Consider the following 17,174-nt stretch of genomic DNA (forward strand, 5'->3'; position numbering starts at 1 on the left):
GAGAAGGGGTGACTGTCACCCCCCAAGTAAAAGCAACCAACGGCACAATTTCAACTTTGAAGTGTGGGGTAAGTAGAACAGAAATGCAAATTTTTATGCAATTCGGAGTTGGCCCTGAAAATTACACGGTATTCCGTTCATATCTCTGATGAGAACCTAAGAAGTGTTGATACAAGTTACGGTGCTTTTGGCGCTTTCTGAACTTGTTTCGCTTCACAACGAAATGATTATTTATTATAAGAAAGTTATTGTTGAATTATAAAAAAAATTGTAAAATTAAACTAATAACCATAAACTAGAGGTAACTCATGCAAATTACTTACTTTTCTTCGCAGTCGAAGTTCGCAGAAAACTGTAAATGCCCTAACCAAAAACCTGTTAATTTATACACAAAAATCATTGACGTAAATGCAAAGGATCATGTCCCTTAACAACTATTAAATAAGTCGTGGTTCGTGTAAATAATAAAATTTGTTTAAGGGACACGATCGTTTTACGTCAATGGTTTTTGGGAATAAATTAACTAATATTTTTAAATTTCTATATTTCTTCTTTTCTTTAAAAAAGACAGAAAGATACAACAGTACCTAAAAACCCGTGTATTTGATCAGTGCATCCCTCCTGTTCTGAGGTACGACTCAGAAACATGGACATTAACAAAGGCCAACATAAACAAAATAGAAGTAACTCAAAGGAAAATGGGAAGATACATGTTGGGAATAAAACTGCAAGACAGAAAATTAAACAAATGGATAAGAGAGAAAACAAAAGTAAAAAATGTAACTGAACATATAACAGGGTTAAAGTGGAGATTTGCGGGCCACAATGCGAGACAGGAAAATAAAAGATGGAATGCTGAAATACAAAACTGGAGACCGTGGACACGAAAAAGAGGAAGACATCAGATGCGGTGGAAGGACGGTATTGTAAAAGCTGCAGGAACTCACTGAAAAGGCGCAGCCAAAAACAGACAAATATGGAAAGATTCGGGGAAGGCCTATGCTAAAAATTGAACAGAAATTGGCTACAGATGGGCTTAGGATGAGTTACTCTAGCACATGGATATTTTGTTTGATTGTCATATTTTTTATAATTCAACAATAATTTTTTTTTGAAAAAATTTTGTTATCAATGAAAGGATAATCCCCGTTAATCTAAATCTACATTTAATCTTTATTCCTTTAATCATTATCTAGATCAGGGGTCGGCAACCTGCGGCCCGCGGGCCGCATGCGGCCCTTTGCAACTTTTTGCGCGGCCCGGTAAAGCACTAATATAGTATTAGGAAAAATCAACAAACCTATGAAAAATAATAAATTAAAGACAGAAACATAACATACGATTACGGACAGAAGTTGCATGGACTAAAATTCACTAGAATAGTAGAAGGACCTTAATTAAGGCAATAAGAAAAAAATATAAGACAAAACATCAGGGCGGACAACAACGAAAAAACCGAAAATATTATAGAGAAAAAAGAAGAATATGAAATTGTCAAAAACACTAAATAGTCCTTTTTCTTCTTTTACTTCTTGAAGATCTTTTAATTCTGAAGCTACCTTTGGTTAATTTCCTGGGAGGTTGATTGCCAACTATCCCTCCATCTTTTAGGTGGTCTTGAACCAGGTGGGTTGTTTTCTAGGGCAATTTTTGGGAGTCTATTCTTATCCATTCGTCTTACATGGTTGTACCACATCCTCTTGCGCTGCCTTCTTCATCTTACAATATCTTGAATTTTGCATTGCTCTCTAATGTCTGTATTTCTTACTCTGTCTCTTCTTGTTTTCCCCACTATTGTTCTTAGGGTTTTCATTTCGACAACTCTTAGCATCTGTTTCGTTTTGTTGGTGTCTTTGCGCACTTCTATGCCATATGTCATGATCGGTCGTATGCAAGTCTTGTAGATTCTAATTTTACTATCTGTGCGCATATACGGATTTGACCAGACTATCTCCCACAGACATCCTGACAATGCAGATGCTTTATTGATCTGACTCATCAGGTCCTTTACTGGGTTGTAAGTCGTGAGTCGTGAGTGCTTAATATATCTATGCCCAGATATGTTAATTGCATCACCTGTTCTATGGGGTTGTTCTCAACTACTAACTTACATCTGAGCGCACCTTTTGCTATTGTCATACGTTTAGTTTTGTTGGTAGAAATGTTCATATTTAGTTGGCAGCTTACTTCAAAGAACTGAAAGAGCTGTCTCTGAAGATCATCTTCTGATTCAGCAATAATTGCTGCGTCATCTGCGTAACACACCATACCAATTCTTTTGTTGCCCATTCTATATCCGAGATTAGGAGATGTTAGTTTGTTTGTAATTTTGCCCATGAGCAGGTTAAACAAGAAGGGGCTTAAACTGTCTCTCTTAAACTAAATAGTTAAGATCGATAACAAATACGCCAGATAAAAGATAAAAATGGAATCACTTTAAACGACAAAAATAAGATAATGAATATTATTATTAAAGCAGATGAAAAATTAATATAGATTAAGAACAATACAGAGGTCTATCAAACTTTGCTTTGTAGCTTTAAGCTTTGTTAGGAGGATCTCTGAAAGAATATATACGAAAATAAGGGCGTGTGAAGCAGGACGAAGGTGGAAAATGTAATTGAAAGAATTGCGCAAATGAAATGGAACTGGGTTGTACCCGTGGCATGCCAAAACAACGAAATGGGCAAGAGAAACAGTATACATTAGAGACCACATGAGCACAGTCGTAGTAGAGAAAGACCACAAAAACGATTGCTAAACGATATCAAAGCAAAAGTGGGGAGACATTGGCACTAAATAGCACAACACAGAGAGAAGTGGAGAACTCATGGGTGGCCTTTGTCCAGAAGAGGATGCAAACAGGCTGAAGAAGAAGAAAAAGACTATTTAAACTAATTTAAATATGCGGCCCGCATAAAAAAGTTTTAGTTACATGGCCCGCTATCCAAAAAAGGTTGCCGACCCCTGATCTAGATTATCTAGATTCTAGATAATCTGTTTGCATCAATTCAGTGCCGAAAACCATCAAAACTCTAGAAATATGACCTTAGCAGGCATCTTAACAACTAGGTGCTTCGAAGGTCGGTTCTAGTTCTAATAATAATATCGTGGGCATACTGGAAAAATCCACTATCTCCATTTTTTTCAATTTTGAAATTTTAATACCAATAAACCCACAAACATCAGTATGTTAACAAGAAAAACCGTAGGTATATCTCCAAATTTGTCATCCACCGTGCTTAAATCGGCACATTAAATGACAAAGAAAATCAACTAACTCCATCTTTTAAGTTTTCATGAATAAAATGTTGTTTTTATGCACATGTATGTGCACACTACCTGTAGTTAACATCCTTCACAATTATATCCAGGTACCAAAACTTGAACAGCTAATGTACTCGATTTTTAGGAGGTAAGCCATAAGGTATATTAATGTTTAAATGCGTTTTTCTCAAAATTTTACATTTTTTAGTTAGTGGATTTTCCCAGTACGCCCACGATATATCAATTGCGTTTAGCATCCCCAAAACACACGAATAATCTGTTTGCATCAATTTAGTGCCGAAAACTCTCGAAACTCTAGAAGATGACGTACCTTGGCAGTAACTCTGGGCAACAGGTACCCCAGGTGTCAGATCTGATGACGTAATCATGTTCAGCGACCCCAAAAACCCCCAAAGTAATATGTTTGCATCAATTAATCAAAACTCTAGAAGATGACGTGCCTTAGCAGCAATCCTGACCACCAGGTGGTCAGGATTACTGCTAAATAATCAGCACTCCGAATAATCTCAGCAGTAACCCTGACCACTAGGTGCTCTGGGGGTCGGTTCTGATAGCGTGCTCATGTTCAACGACCCCAAAAACCCCCGAATAACAAAACTTTGTTCTTAATATACTGATTTTGAAATGTTTATGCACTTTTAGATGAACACAATGCAGAGAGTTGCAAATCGCTAGGTGCTGTATTTAAAAATCTTTTTTTTTTTCTTGAATGCCTACTGGTTTGAATCCGAAGGCGTTCTGGTTCGATTCCAAGCACTGAATTTGTTTTTATTTTTATTTCACAGTTTTTGTATATTTCAACACAATAATTAATATTTTGTCTAAATTTTGCATCAACTTAGTGCCGAGAACTCACGAAACTCTAGAAGATGACGTGACTTAGCAATAATCCTAACCACTAGGTGTTCCGAGGGTCGGTTCTGATGTTACATTCGTGTTCCGTAACACCAAAACAACCCTAATAATCCATTTGCATCAATTTATTGCCGAAAACCGTCGAAACTCTAGAAAAAGACGTGACTCAGCAGTAACCCTGGGCACCAGGTGCTCTGGTGGTCAGTTCTGATAGCGTGCTTATGTTCAGCGACCCCAAATCCTCCCGAGTAACAAAATCTAGCCCTTAATATACTGATTTTGACATGTTTATGCAATTTTGAATGCATTTTATTTCCCACCCATCATTTCCACCCATTTTTCTATTGTAGATTTTTCCCTAACGACATCCCTAACACAATGCAAGAAGATGCAAGTCGATAGTTGCTGTATTTAAAAGTCGATTTATTTTTTCCTGAATGTCCTACTGGTTTGAAGCTGAAGGCTCTCTGATCCGATTCTCAGCACGGAAGTTTTTTTTATTTTTATTTCACAGTTTTTTTATATTTCAACTAGATAATCAAAAAAATTAAATTATATAAAAGAAAAAAAAATACATTTTTTAAAAGAAATACAAAAGGTAGATGACTGCCAATGACGGGTATTCTATAATCGCTTGAACATGATATACAGTGGCATTCTTTTGTGGTGGCATATTTTTAATCAATTATAATTATGTACAGTAAGTGAATACCCTTATATTGCCAGCCATCTACCCGAATAAACTTAAATATTTCCATGTATATGTACTTAACTTTTCAAAAATACTATTGGCGAACTATAACTTGTGACGTACAGTAACGCCTCATTGCGAATATAAACAAAAGCATTCCTAGATTTCTTTGGTGTGAGCTGAGGACAAAAAATTAACAAAGGGGTCACTACCTATCATGATGATATCACCTCATAGCTTCGTTAGTAAGAACGTATTTATTTATCAACATGCCAAAGCCAAATATCAGATTACACTATAAAGCAGGCCACTAACGGCACTGCGGTGTCGTTCGACAAAATAGTCGATGATATCAATTCTGCAGTAATGTAGGAGACAGACCAGTCTCTCTGTGGTCAAATTGTAACGATTTTGTTGGATGCACGGTCACACACGATCAAAATTTTTGCCAATTAGTCGAATTCGACAAAAGCAACGACGTTGCACTATCGTGAGTGGCCGGCTTTAGACGAGGGCATTTAGCACAAAATAAATCGATTTTTAAATACAACACCAGACCTAGAGACTTGAAATTTTTTGCATTATGTTCAGGATGACGTCCGGAAAAAGTCTACTATTCAAAAATGGCTGCAAATGCGTAATTGCACTTTAATGTGCATAAAATGTATCCAGAAGTGCATAAACATGTCAAAATCAGTGCATTAAGGACCAAATTTTGTTATTCTGGGGATTTTTGGGGTAACTGAACACGAGTACGCCATCAGAACTGACCCCCGGATCACCTGGTGCCCAAGGGCACTGCAAGAGACATCTGCTGGAGTTTCGAGGGTTTTCGGCATTACATTGATGCAAACGCGTTACTCGCCGGTTTTAGGGGTCGCTAAGTATGAATATGCCATCAGAATTGACCTCCAGAGCGCCTGGTGCCCAGATTTACTGCAAGGGACGTCATCTTATGGAGTTTCGAAGGTTTTCGGCATTTAATTTATGCAAATGGATTACTGGAAGGTTTATAAGGTCGCTAAACACAAATATGCCATCAGAGCCGTAACCAGGTGCACCTGGTGCCTAGGGTCACTGCAATGGGCGTCATCTTCTGGATTTTCGAGGGTCTTCGGTACTATATTGATGCAAATGGATTACTCATAGTTTTTGGGGTTGCTGAACACTAATACTCCATCAGAACAGACACCGGAGTACCTGGTGCCTAAGGCAAGTCATATTCTGGAAGTTGAGAGTTTTTGGTACTAAATTAATGCAAGCGGATTCCTTATAGGTTTTTGCGGTTGCTGAACGCGAATACGCCATCAGATCCGACCTACGGATACCTGGTACCTACTTAAGACAGGCCATCTTCTGGTGTTTCGAAAGTTTTCGGTAGAAAATTGATGGCGACGGATTACTAATGGTTTTTTGGGGTTTCTGAATACAAATACTCCATCAGAACAGACACCGGGACGCCTGGTGCCCAAGGCACATCATCTTCTGGAGTTTCGAGACATTTCGGTACTAAATTTATGCAATCGGATTACTCTTGTGTTTTTGCGGTTGCTGAACACGAATATGACTTAGATGAAAGACTCTGGAGTATCTAGTGGCCACGATGAATAACACTATCAAAATAGAATATAGTAAATTGATCTTGAAATAAATGAAGGAAAAACATTGTCAGATATAAATTGAGTTTGTATTTATAAATAATTAAAAAATTGAATAACATAGTTATTTTAATAAAGAGTCTAAAAATAGCAAAAAAAATTCACCAATTTGAACGCTTACTTTGAACAACAACAGAAAACTTCCGAGTATTATGTGTGTACTAATTTAGTGTCGGAATGCCTCGAGATTCCAAAATATGACGTGCATAGCAATTACTTTGACCACTAGGAACTCAGGGGGTCGGTTATGATTTCATATTCGTGTTCAGCAACCCTAAAAACCCATGAGCAATTCGTTTGTATCAATTTAGTATCTACCGAAATTTCTCGAAATTCCATAAGGTGATATGCCTTAGGCACCAAGTGCTTCGGTTTTTGTTCTGATGGTGTATTTGTACTCGGCAACCCCAAAAACCTAGGAGTAATCCGTTTGCATCAATTTAGTACCGACAACTCTCGAAACACCAGAAGATAACGTGTCTTAGGCACCAGGTGCTCCGGTGTCTGTTCTGATGGCGTATTCGTATTCAGCAAACTCCAAAATTTTATGAGTAATCCATTTGCATCAATGTCGTACCGAAGGCACTTAAAACTTCAGAAGATGACGCCCCTTTCATTGACCTTGGGTACCAGATTCTCCGGGAGTCGGTTCAGATGGCATATTCGTGTTTAGCGACCTCAAAAAAACCCTCCAGTAATTCATGCACCAATTAAATGCCGAAAACCCTCAAAACTCCAGAAGATGACGTGCCCTAGTAATGACCCTGGGCATCAGGTATTCCGGAGGTCAATTCTGATGTCATATCCGTGTTTAGCGATCCAAAAACCAATGAGTAATTCGTTTGCATCAATGTAATGCCGAAGACCCTCGTAACTCTAGCAGATGGCGTCCCTTTTAGTGACCTTGGGCACCAGGTGATCCGGGGGTAAGTTCTGATGACATATTCGTTTTCAGTGACCTCAAAAACCCCACGAATAACAAAATTTGGTCCTTGGTATACTGATTTTGGCATGTTTATGCACTTTTGGATGCATTTTATCCACTTTAAAGTGCAATTATGCATTTTCACCTATTTTTGAATAGCAAACTTTTTTTCTGACGTTTAGTTTTTCTTTCTTTTCTGTTATTCCTTCTCCAAATTATTAACATTCAGTGTGATGCAGTGGAATTGCGATGGATTTTATCCTCGCCTAGACATCTCCCTCGCCATCTTTAACAAACATGAATATCCCAACAGTCTTATAAAGAAAGCATTTTTTAGAAATTATACCAAAAATCGTATGATTTAATTCTGTTTACCGATTCTTCTACCACTGGTGTTGGCTAGGCTGTCACCACTAAACATGAACTTGTAAGGTCATCTCGGTTACCCTTAATATTTAGCGTTTATACAGGTCGCATATATAGTGTTCTGTTTTTAAATCTTTGAAATATATCTCCCATCAGACATATTGCCATTTATACGGATTCCCTTTCATCTATACGTCCAATCAATAAAACTTTCTCGGACCACCTATTGTTTCAAAACATTCATGACATCTACCAAAATCTCTCTGCTCATGATGTAACTGTCTCTCTCATATGACTACTTTATCATATTCGAATTACTGGTAATAAAACAGCAGATCATTTTGCCACAGAAGCTACCAGTCACAATACTGGAATTACCACAATTCAACAAGCTAGCAATCTCAAACTCGTTTTCAAAAAGTCAACCAGTATAAATCATTGGATTTGGAACCTACTGTTAAGGAATACTCAACAACACTTCAGAGATAATGAGTTTTTAAAAACCGTCCCGTTCTACCACAAGATTTAATCTAATAGACATTAGCTAAAGTTCTATAACAATCATTTGTTTTTATTATAAATATGTTTAATTTTTGTGTGCTTGTACCAATGGCCATAGTTGTCGAGGTACTTTATGTAAAGAAATAATTTTTTCTACGACCGTTTAATAATATTCTCATTATTCGCTATCTTTTTATAGATAATAGCACCCATTACTTTACCCGTGAGTAATAGTTCATTAGGTACTCACGGGCTGAAGGAACTCACGGGTCATTACTCACGGGCTGGAGTTAGATTCAAGTGACGCATACCACTTTTAATATTAATAGTATATAAACTGCAAATAAAATTACCTAAACTTTTTTATTTAATACAATAATTATTGTAATTTATATCAATAATTAACCCCGAAAAAATTTTAAAGTAATTTTAACTGTAACAATGTCAGTATATTTTTTACGTTTATGTCTTGTTTACTAAAAATTTGGACGTTTATCATTTATTTTAGTGACAGCTACATTAGCGCATTTTGTTTGTGTTAATTGGAATTTATAACTAATATTTGTGTTTATTTTTTAAGTTATATTGTGATAAATATGTTACAACATAATATATACAGTTACAGACTACAGGCCCATGTCAAAAATGGATGAGTCATATGAACCACGAGGTGACGTATATAGGACGATATAAGAGCATAAAATAATAAGATTCAGCACTATGTCGTCACTTGTAAGCAGTCCAACTGAGTGCTGGTGAGAATTCAAAAGTGCAGGTAGAGTGGGTACATTTTGGTCATATATTTTTGTACGGCATTTTTACCATCGATAGATCCATGAAAAATATTAAGAAAGCGCCCAGTGCCGTAAAAAAATGGTGAGCCACAAAGTTGGTAAATTTTTTTGATTTTCTGACAATTTCCAGGGTAAATTTGGTCATTTCATTCTGTACGGCATCAATTTCATACTGTTTCAATACAACTTCTAATCCATTATTCCGCAACGCCGTACAAAAATCATGCGACAAGGGGAAAAAATCGAGGGTTGCAATCCCCTCTCTTTCCGTGGTCCGGGGGGTGATTTGAAAAAGTACGGCTTCGGTTCCAAAACATTATCTAGCACTCAAAAGTACTATTAAAAATAATGCCGTCAAAAAAGTATTGTTCATTTGAATGTATATTAATAATTATGTTAATTTCATGGTATACTTGATTTATAAAGCTAAAAAAATCATTTGACTCTGTACGGCAACTTTTTTTTAACATGATATCGTAAAATAAAATTGTTATATAGTATTGCCGTTTAAAAGAAACTGTTCTAAAAAAAATTATAGAGAAATACAAAAACAGAAATTTTTTAAATTATTGCAAAAGTTTAAATATTCATAGATTAATAAAATATAGCAATTTTCTACATTTATCCTTTGTTTTAAATAGTATTAAGATAAATAAATTAGGAAAAAATGATGCCGTACATTTTAAAGCAGACCATATCTTTTAGGCTGATGAAAATGACGCTACCATTTTAAAGGTGTAGTACTTTAGGGTCATTTGATACTGTACGGTATTAACATATTTTTGAAGAGAACAATTATTGATAAAATCATTATGACGTCTAACTGAAGTTAAAGGGTGTTTAGGTATATAAAATCCAAGAATTGAAACTGTAAATCCCAGTATCAACAGTTTTGTAAACTTTTTGGTTTAATATATACTTCAAACATTTTTGATACATGAATATAATTGATTTGTTTCATTGTAATGATGTGAATAAATAAAACAACTATTTTTTAGAAAAATTACTACTAGAAAACGACTACTTAGCACACAGAACAGTATTATAGGCAGGTGTAGATAATATGCCTACAAATGCTAAACGTCGCGTCGTAACAGAACGTTGCTCGTTAAGCGATATAAATATAATGTAAATTATATTGATTTAATATTTTTATTACTTTTTATCAATATGAATTTTCAGATTTGTACGGGGTTAACTTTTTATAAATTGCATTAAGTACAAATGAACTATCTAAATGCCGTATAAAAAAAATATCGTCATAATTTCACCTTACATTTCGTTATATGGATTTTTCTTACATTTCACTCTGTGGATTTTTCCTTGACCTTTTTTATCCCTACAAACCTTTGGACCAACGAAAATGTACGGCATGTAAAATAATGTTATCTATGCATAAAATACTTTCAAAATAAATTAATTTTATGTTGTTTCAAATCACCCCCCGGACCACGGAAAGAGAGGAGATTGCAACCCTCGATTTTTCCCCTTGTCGCATGATTTTTGTACGGCGTTGCGGAATAATGGATTAGAAGTTGTATTGAAACAGTATGAAACTGATGCCGTACAGAATGAAATGACCAAATTTACCCTGGAAATTGTCAGAAAATCAAAAAAATTTAACAACTTTGTGGCTCACCATTTTTTTACGGCACTGCGCGCTTTCTTATTATTTTTCATGGATCTATCGATGGTAAAAATGCCGTACAAAAATATATGACCAAAATATACCCACTCTACCTGCACTTTTGAATTCTCACCAGCACTCAGTTGGACTGCTTACAAGTGACGGCATAGTGCTGAATCTTATTATTTTATGCTCTTATATCGTCCTATATACGTCACCTGGTGGTTCATATGACCCATCCATTTTTGACATGGGCCTGTAGTCTATTATATTATTATATTATATATAGTTAAATATACATATACATTATAACTTTGTGAAATATGTAAGTCCACCGATAATAGCTATTTCCTATTATTAGAATCATTATTAACAGTAGGTACAAATTTATGCTTATAATTTTTCGGAAACGAATAGAACTTGGATTGACTATTTCTTGTTGTATTTTTACAATACATAAGAATTTGTTAATAGTAGGCAACCAATTATTCAGCCACGTACTAGGGGTAAACAGCATTTAGGTATTTTTGTAAATTATTATAATTTAAATCTCTAGTAGTTGATAATTATATTTTTTACTAATTAAAATAAAAAAGGTCGTAGAAAAAGTATAGTATTCTAGTCGCATGTAATGGCTATTACTCAATCTGATGAATTACGACAATCGCCTACGGCTCGTGTAGCAAACTTTATCATCGTGAGTAATAGCCATCATTATATGCTCGTTGAATAATATACTATAAAAAAAACAAGCTAACTAATAATTTGTCTAAAATATGAAATACAGTCAAACCCGCTTATTATAATACCTCTTAAAGGAATATCCCGATTTAAGGAATAGAAATTTGAGGTCCCGAAACGTTTTTACTAGCGACCAATGATCGGTTATTAGAATATCCCGGTTATAGGAATACTTTTGATTAGCACGAAGGCTATTCCAATAAGCGGGTTCGACTGTATTAATGTCTGAAATATAAAAAAGTTATATTTAAAAAAAATACAAAAGGTAAATGACTGTGTACTGTGTAATGATACGCTGATACACCGAACACGCATCGACACTTGAAACCGTGCGATTCTCTCAAATCGCGCCGATGCCCCCACTCAGCTCCACCTTTCAGAACCAACACCGGCAGATGGATATTTAAGAGAGCCGCAAGCAGCTTACACGTCCAATCAATTAGTCACTAGAAGTACACCAAACGCTCAAAAAAGAACCATTCCCTGAAGGAGCACGTTAGCTCAAAGCGGGGGGACATTCTTACGGGGCTGTCAAGATTACGAGACGAGAGAGATCCGACAGCCCTGAAAGGACAGTTCTGGGCTCCAAATACCAGCCAAGCGACGTGAGCTAGGCAGGCCGACCTGAGTAGCGAGGTGCACCGTACTGACGTGATTCGCAAACTTAGGCAGGCCAACACGAACCGCAAGGTGCAACGTAGTGAAGACCCGTGTTGAGCTGCCCCCCCCCCCCACTTGCAAAAATTAAAAAACGAATAGCCCTGATTTATGAGCTATTTATGAGCTCTCATATTCCGCAAACTAAAAATTTTGAGCTCGTTCCACTGAGCAGTAATTTAATACTTTAGTGGGGGGGCTGAGTCAGCCCCCCCCCACTACTTAAAAATAGGAATATTGAATCGGTTTTTGCGGCAAAATTACGAGCTATTTATGAGCTCTTGAAATTATATAGTTTCGATTTTTGAGCTCATCCCCTTCATCCCCAAACAACCCTTTAATTGATTTAACTTAAGAGAAAATGCAGAGAAAACTTAAAATATATCGTACTGCGGATATAATTTCTATAGCGTATATACTCTAAGAATAAACTATTAAATCACGTGCATTTCGATTATTGAGCTACAACCCCTTCGCAAGAAAACCACCCTATCTTCCCGGCTTAAGAGAAAGTTGTACTTAAAATGCGTTAAATTAATTATTTGGCGACTACATATCATTTAATAATATACAAGCTTTCAAATTACGCGCGTTTAAATCAGTAAATTGCAATTTATTTTATATAGTGCAGTCACTGAGAGTAAAAATAAACGATTACCTTCAATTTCGGTGAACCTTCATCGATTTTCACGAAAAATAAAAGAACAAATTATAAGCAAAATGTGTTATATAAAGTTATTAAAATAAGTCAATACTTTTTAAGTTATTAAAGATCAAAAATTTTAATTATTCGTGAAAAAATGCATGTTTTGAAGCGGTTTTTCGTAAATCACTGAAAAACTGTAAGTTTTTACAAAAAAGTTAATAGTAGTTTTATTCGTATAGCTTATATTCTAAGAATGAACTCTTAAATCACGCGCCTTTCGATTATTGAGCTACAACCCCTTCGCAAGAAAACCATACCATATTCCCGGCTTAAGAGAAAGTTGTACTTAAAATAATTTAAATTAATTATTTGTCGACTAGATATCGTTTAATAATTTATGAGCTCGCAAAATTATTATAATCTCAATTATTGAATTGCCATTTTTTTCTATAGTGCAGTCACTGAAGGTAAAAATCAACTATGACCTTCGTGTTTGGTAAATCTGCATTCATTTTCACGAAAATTGGTGAGCGGATTTTGATGCTATCAACTTTTTCTGGAGCTCATTTTTGATAGGTATTTCTAAGTACTTTGACAAGTATTTAGTACCTAAGTGTTATAAAATGCATCTCTTTCCCGTTATTTAAGCTTGAATCCTTAGATTTGAACAGTCGCAGAAAAAAATATACATTTCATTACCAATAACTTACTTTAAATTAACATTAAAGGGTTTTTCAAGTAAGCAATTTATTATATTTTTTATTAGCTTCAATTTTAGTGATGAACACTTTTTTGTAAAAACTTACAGTGTTTGAGTTATTTATGAAAAATCGCCTGCATGCATTTTCTTTCACAAAAATTAAAATATTTGATCTTTAATAACTCAAAAAGTATTGATTAATTTTAATCACATTATATAACAAATTTTGCTTACAATTTGTCCCTCTCTCGATTTGTGGGGTTATTTTTAATAAAGTAATTTTCACCCTCGAGAAGGGGTGACATATACCCCAGGTTTAAAACCCAAATTGTTATTGTTAATTCGTGAAAATGAATGGAGATTTACCGAAATCGAAGGTCATAGTTGATTTTTACCTTCAGTGACTACACTATAGAAAGAAAATGGCAATTCAATAATTGAGATGCGTATATTTTGCAAGCTCATAAATTATTAAACGATATGTAGTCGCCAAATAATGAATTTAAATTATTTTAAGTACAACTCTCTCTTAAGCCGGGAATATGGGATGATTTCCTTGCGAAGGGGTTGTAGCTCTATAATCGAAAGGCGCGTGATTTAAGAGTTTATTCTTAGAATACAAGCTATACGAATTAAACTACTATTAACTTTTTTGTAAAAACTTACAGTTTTTCAGTGATTTACGAAAAACCGCTTCATAACATGCATTTTTTTCACGAATAATTAAAATCTTTGATCTTTAATAACTTAAAAATATTGACTTATTTTATTGACTTAATATAATAAATTTTGCTTTTAATTTGTTCTTTTATTGATTTGTGCAGTTATTTTTAATAAAATAATTTTCACCCCCGAGAAGGGGCGGTATCCACCCTCAGAGTAAAGGCGCAAGGTGGTACCATGTCACCTTTGTTTCTTGACGTATCCTCTAACCACTGACCAATTTTCGTGAAAATCGATGAAGGTTCACCAAAATTGAAGGTAATCGTTGATTTTTACCTTCAGTGACTGCACTATACAAAATAAATTGCAATTTACTTATCTAAATGCGCGTAATTTGGAAGCTTATAAATTATTCAATGATATGTAGTCGCCAAATAATTAGTTTAATGCATTTTAAGTACAACTTTCTCTTAAGCCGGGAAGATAGGGTGGTTTTCTTGCGAAGGGGTTGTAGCTCAATAATCGAAATGCACGTGATTTAATAGTTTATTCTTAGAGTATATAAGTTATAGGAATTATATCCGCAATACGATATATTTTAAGTTTTCTCAGCATTTTTCTCTTAAGTTAAATCAGTTAAAGGGTTGTTTGGGGGTGAAGGGGATGCGCTCAAAAATCGAAACTATATAATTTCAAGAGCTCATAAATAGCTCGTAATTCTGCCGCAAAAACCGATTCAGTATTCCTATTTTTAAGTAGTGGGGGGGCTGACTCAGCTGACTAAAGTATCAAATTCCTGCTCAGTGGAACGAGCTCAAAATTTTTAGTTTGCGGAATATGAGAGCTCATAAATAGCTCATAAATCAGGGCTATTTGTTTTTTGATTTTTGCAAGTGGGGGGGGGGCAGCTCAACACGGGTGTAGTGAAGTGATTTCTCATAAGCTCATAAGTAAACGGAGGCAAGCGTAGTGAGCGAGCCCCCGATAAATGTATACAGCGTGTCTACTTAAGTTGGAAACATATGGGAAACTTTTTTGTTATTCATTTTACGAAAAAAAGTTATTCTTTATAACTAGTTCTGCATGCTCTAAAACCTAAGATTCAATCATCAGATATCAAATTTTGCCAATATTATACGAGGTATGTCAAAAAATATGAACTTCGTTCAAGAGTAAAGTACCTTTATTTCTCTCAATATCGAAAATTCTTATTTTGAAAAGTTGTTTGGAAATAAAAACTAAGATCAAATATGCAATTACATGCTTCTAATTGGAAAAAAATATTTTTAAAATTTTTCTCAAATTTATTGATACTAACTTCGTTTTTATTTATTACACATACAATAACTCTTTTATTATTACTTTTACGAAAAAAAGGTATTCTTTATAAAAAGCTCTTATGTCCTAAGACCGAAGATGCAACTATCAGATATCACATTTTATTAATTTTATACGAGGTATGTCAAAAAATATGAATTTCACTCAGGAGTAAAGTACCTTTATTTTTCACAATATTGAAAACGGTTATTAAAAAAGTTGTTTAAAATTAAAAACTGTTTCAATATGCAATTACATCCTTCTAATTGAAATATTGTGAAATATGAAGGTACTATGATCTTGAGCGAATTTCATATTTTTTGACACACCTCGTATAAAATTAATAAAAGTTGATATATCATAGTTGTGTCTTAGATTTTAGACCATGCAAAGCTTTTTATGAAGAATAACTTTTTTCGTAAAATGAATAATAAACGAGTTATCATATTTGAAATAATTAAAAACGATGTTGGGTATCCATAAATTTGAGATTCAATTAGAAGCATGTAATTGCATATTTTATCTTAGTTTTTAATTCCAAACAACTTTTTGTTATAAGAATTTTCGATATTGAGAGAAATAAAAGTACTTTACCCCTGACCGAGATTCATATTTTTTGACATACCTCGTATAATATTGAGAAAATTTGATATATGATGATTGAATCTTAGATTTTGAGGCATGCAGAACTTTTTATAAAGAATAACTTTTTTTCGTAAAATTAATAATAAAAAAGTTTCCCATATGTTTCCAACTTAAGTAGACACGCTGTATATTTGAATCATATTGTTAATTTTGTTCTTCTTTTCCAGACGTCTACCCGGAGGAGGACTTCGCTGCGACGAATAGAAATGAGATATATTATTTTATTTATTTTGTAAATAATTACACTGAATAGATTTATTTTGTTTTAACCTGTGTTTTACTGAGTCTGTCGTCCTTAGAAGAACTACCCATCACAACTGCCAACCATAACATATTACGAGCCATTAACCCGAAGAAGCTTAAATCTTTCCATGTATGTACATAACTTTTCAAAAACTCTATTGGCAAACTATAACTTGTGAAATACAGTAGCTCCGCATTGCTAATAAAAAGAAAAGCATTTATAGTTTCAATTCCTAGATTTCCTTGGTGTGAGCTGAGAACAAAAAATAATCAAAGTGGTCACTATCATGATGACATCACATCATATTATCTTTGTTAGTATAATGAACGTATTTAATCGCATCAACATGCGATTACGCATTGGAATCGGATCAGATACGATTACACTATGGATATTAATACACATAGGTACACACCACACAACCAAACTTACATGGAATCATCTGAAATTTATTATTGTTTCAAGTGAATTTAAAAAACCAACGTATCAAGTCAAACAATATTTGTTTTAAAGTAATTTAATCCCCAATACATACAAATTAAAGCAAACAATAAGTCTGGAAATAACAAATTAAAACTACTTGTTTTAAAGTCAATAGCATGAAAAATTTCAATATAAAACGAATAATGGTTAAATTGTTTTTATTTATTTATGGTTTGGCAACATTTTGTTGTGGTAGGTAGTTCCATTCTTCAAGAGCAGCTTGTACTGGCCGTGCAGTATTTTGTGGATTATCCCGGCGAGCTCTAATGTTTCTTTTAAGCATATTCTACAAATTCTTTATAAGGTTAAGGTCGGGTGAGCAAGCAGGCCACTCCAAAAAAGTGATATCTTCTGCTTCTAGAAAATCTGTAGT

General features: G+C 34.4%; 2 protein-coding genes across 2 annotated transcripts in view; one reads left to right on the forward strand and one right to left on the reverse strand.

The window, feature by feature from the left end:
* LOC126893277 (cathepsin L-like proteinase) overlaps positions 1 to 377 on the reverse strand; it is a 39,368-nt gene extending 38,991 nt beyond the window's left edge. The window contains exon 1 of the mRNA XM_050663294.1: positions 324 to 377. The gene's annotated coding sequence lies outside the window, so the exon portion shown is untranslated. The remainder of the gene's footprint in view (positions 1 to 323) is intronic.
* The window catches only part of LOC126893274 (uncharacterized), a 518,645-nt gene that overhangs the window by 228,929 nt on the left and 272,542 nt on the right, over positions 1 to 17,174 (forward strand). The window lies entirely within an intron of this gene.

Source organism: Diabrotica virgifera, chromosome 10, assembly GCF_917563875.1.
Source record: "Diabrotica virgifera virgifera chromosome 10, PGI_DIABVI_V3a".
Lineage (NCBI taxonomy): Eukaryota > Metazoa > Arthropoda > Insecta > Coleoptera > Chrysomelidae > Diabrotica > Diabrotica virgifera.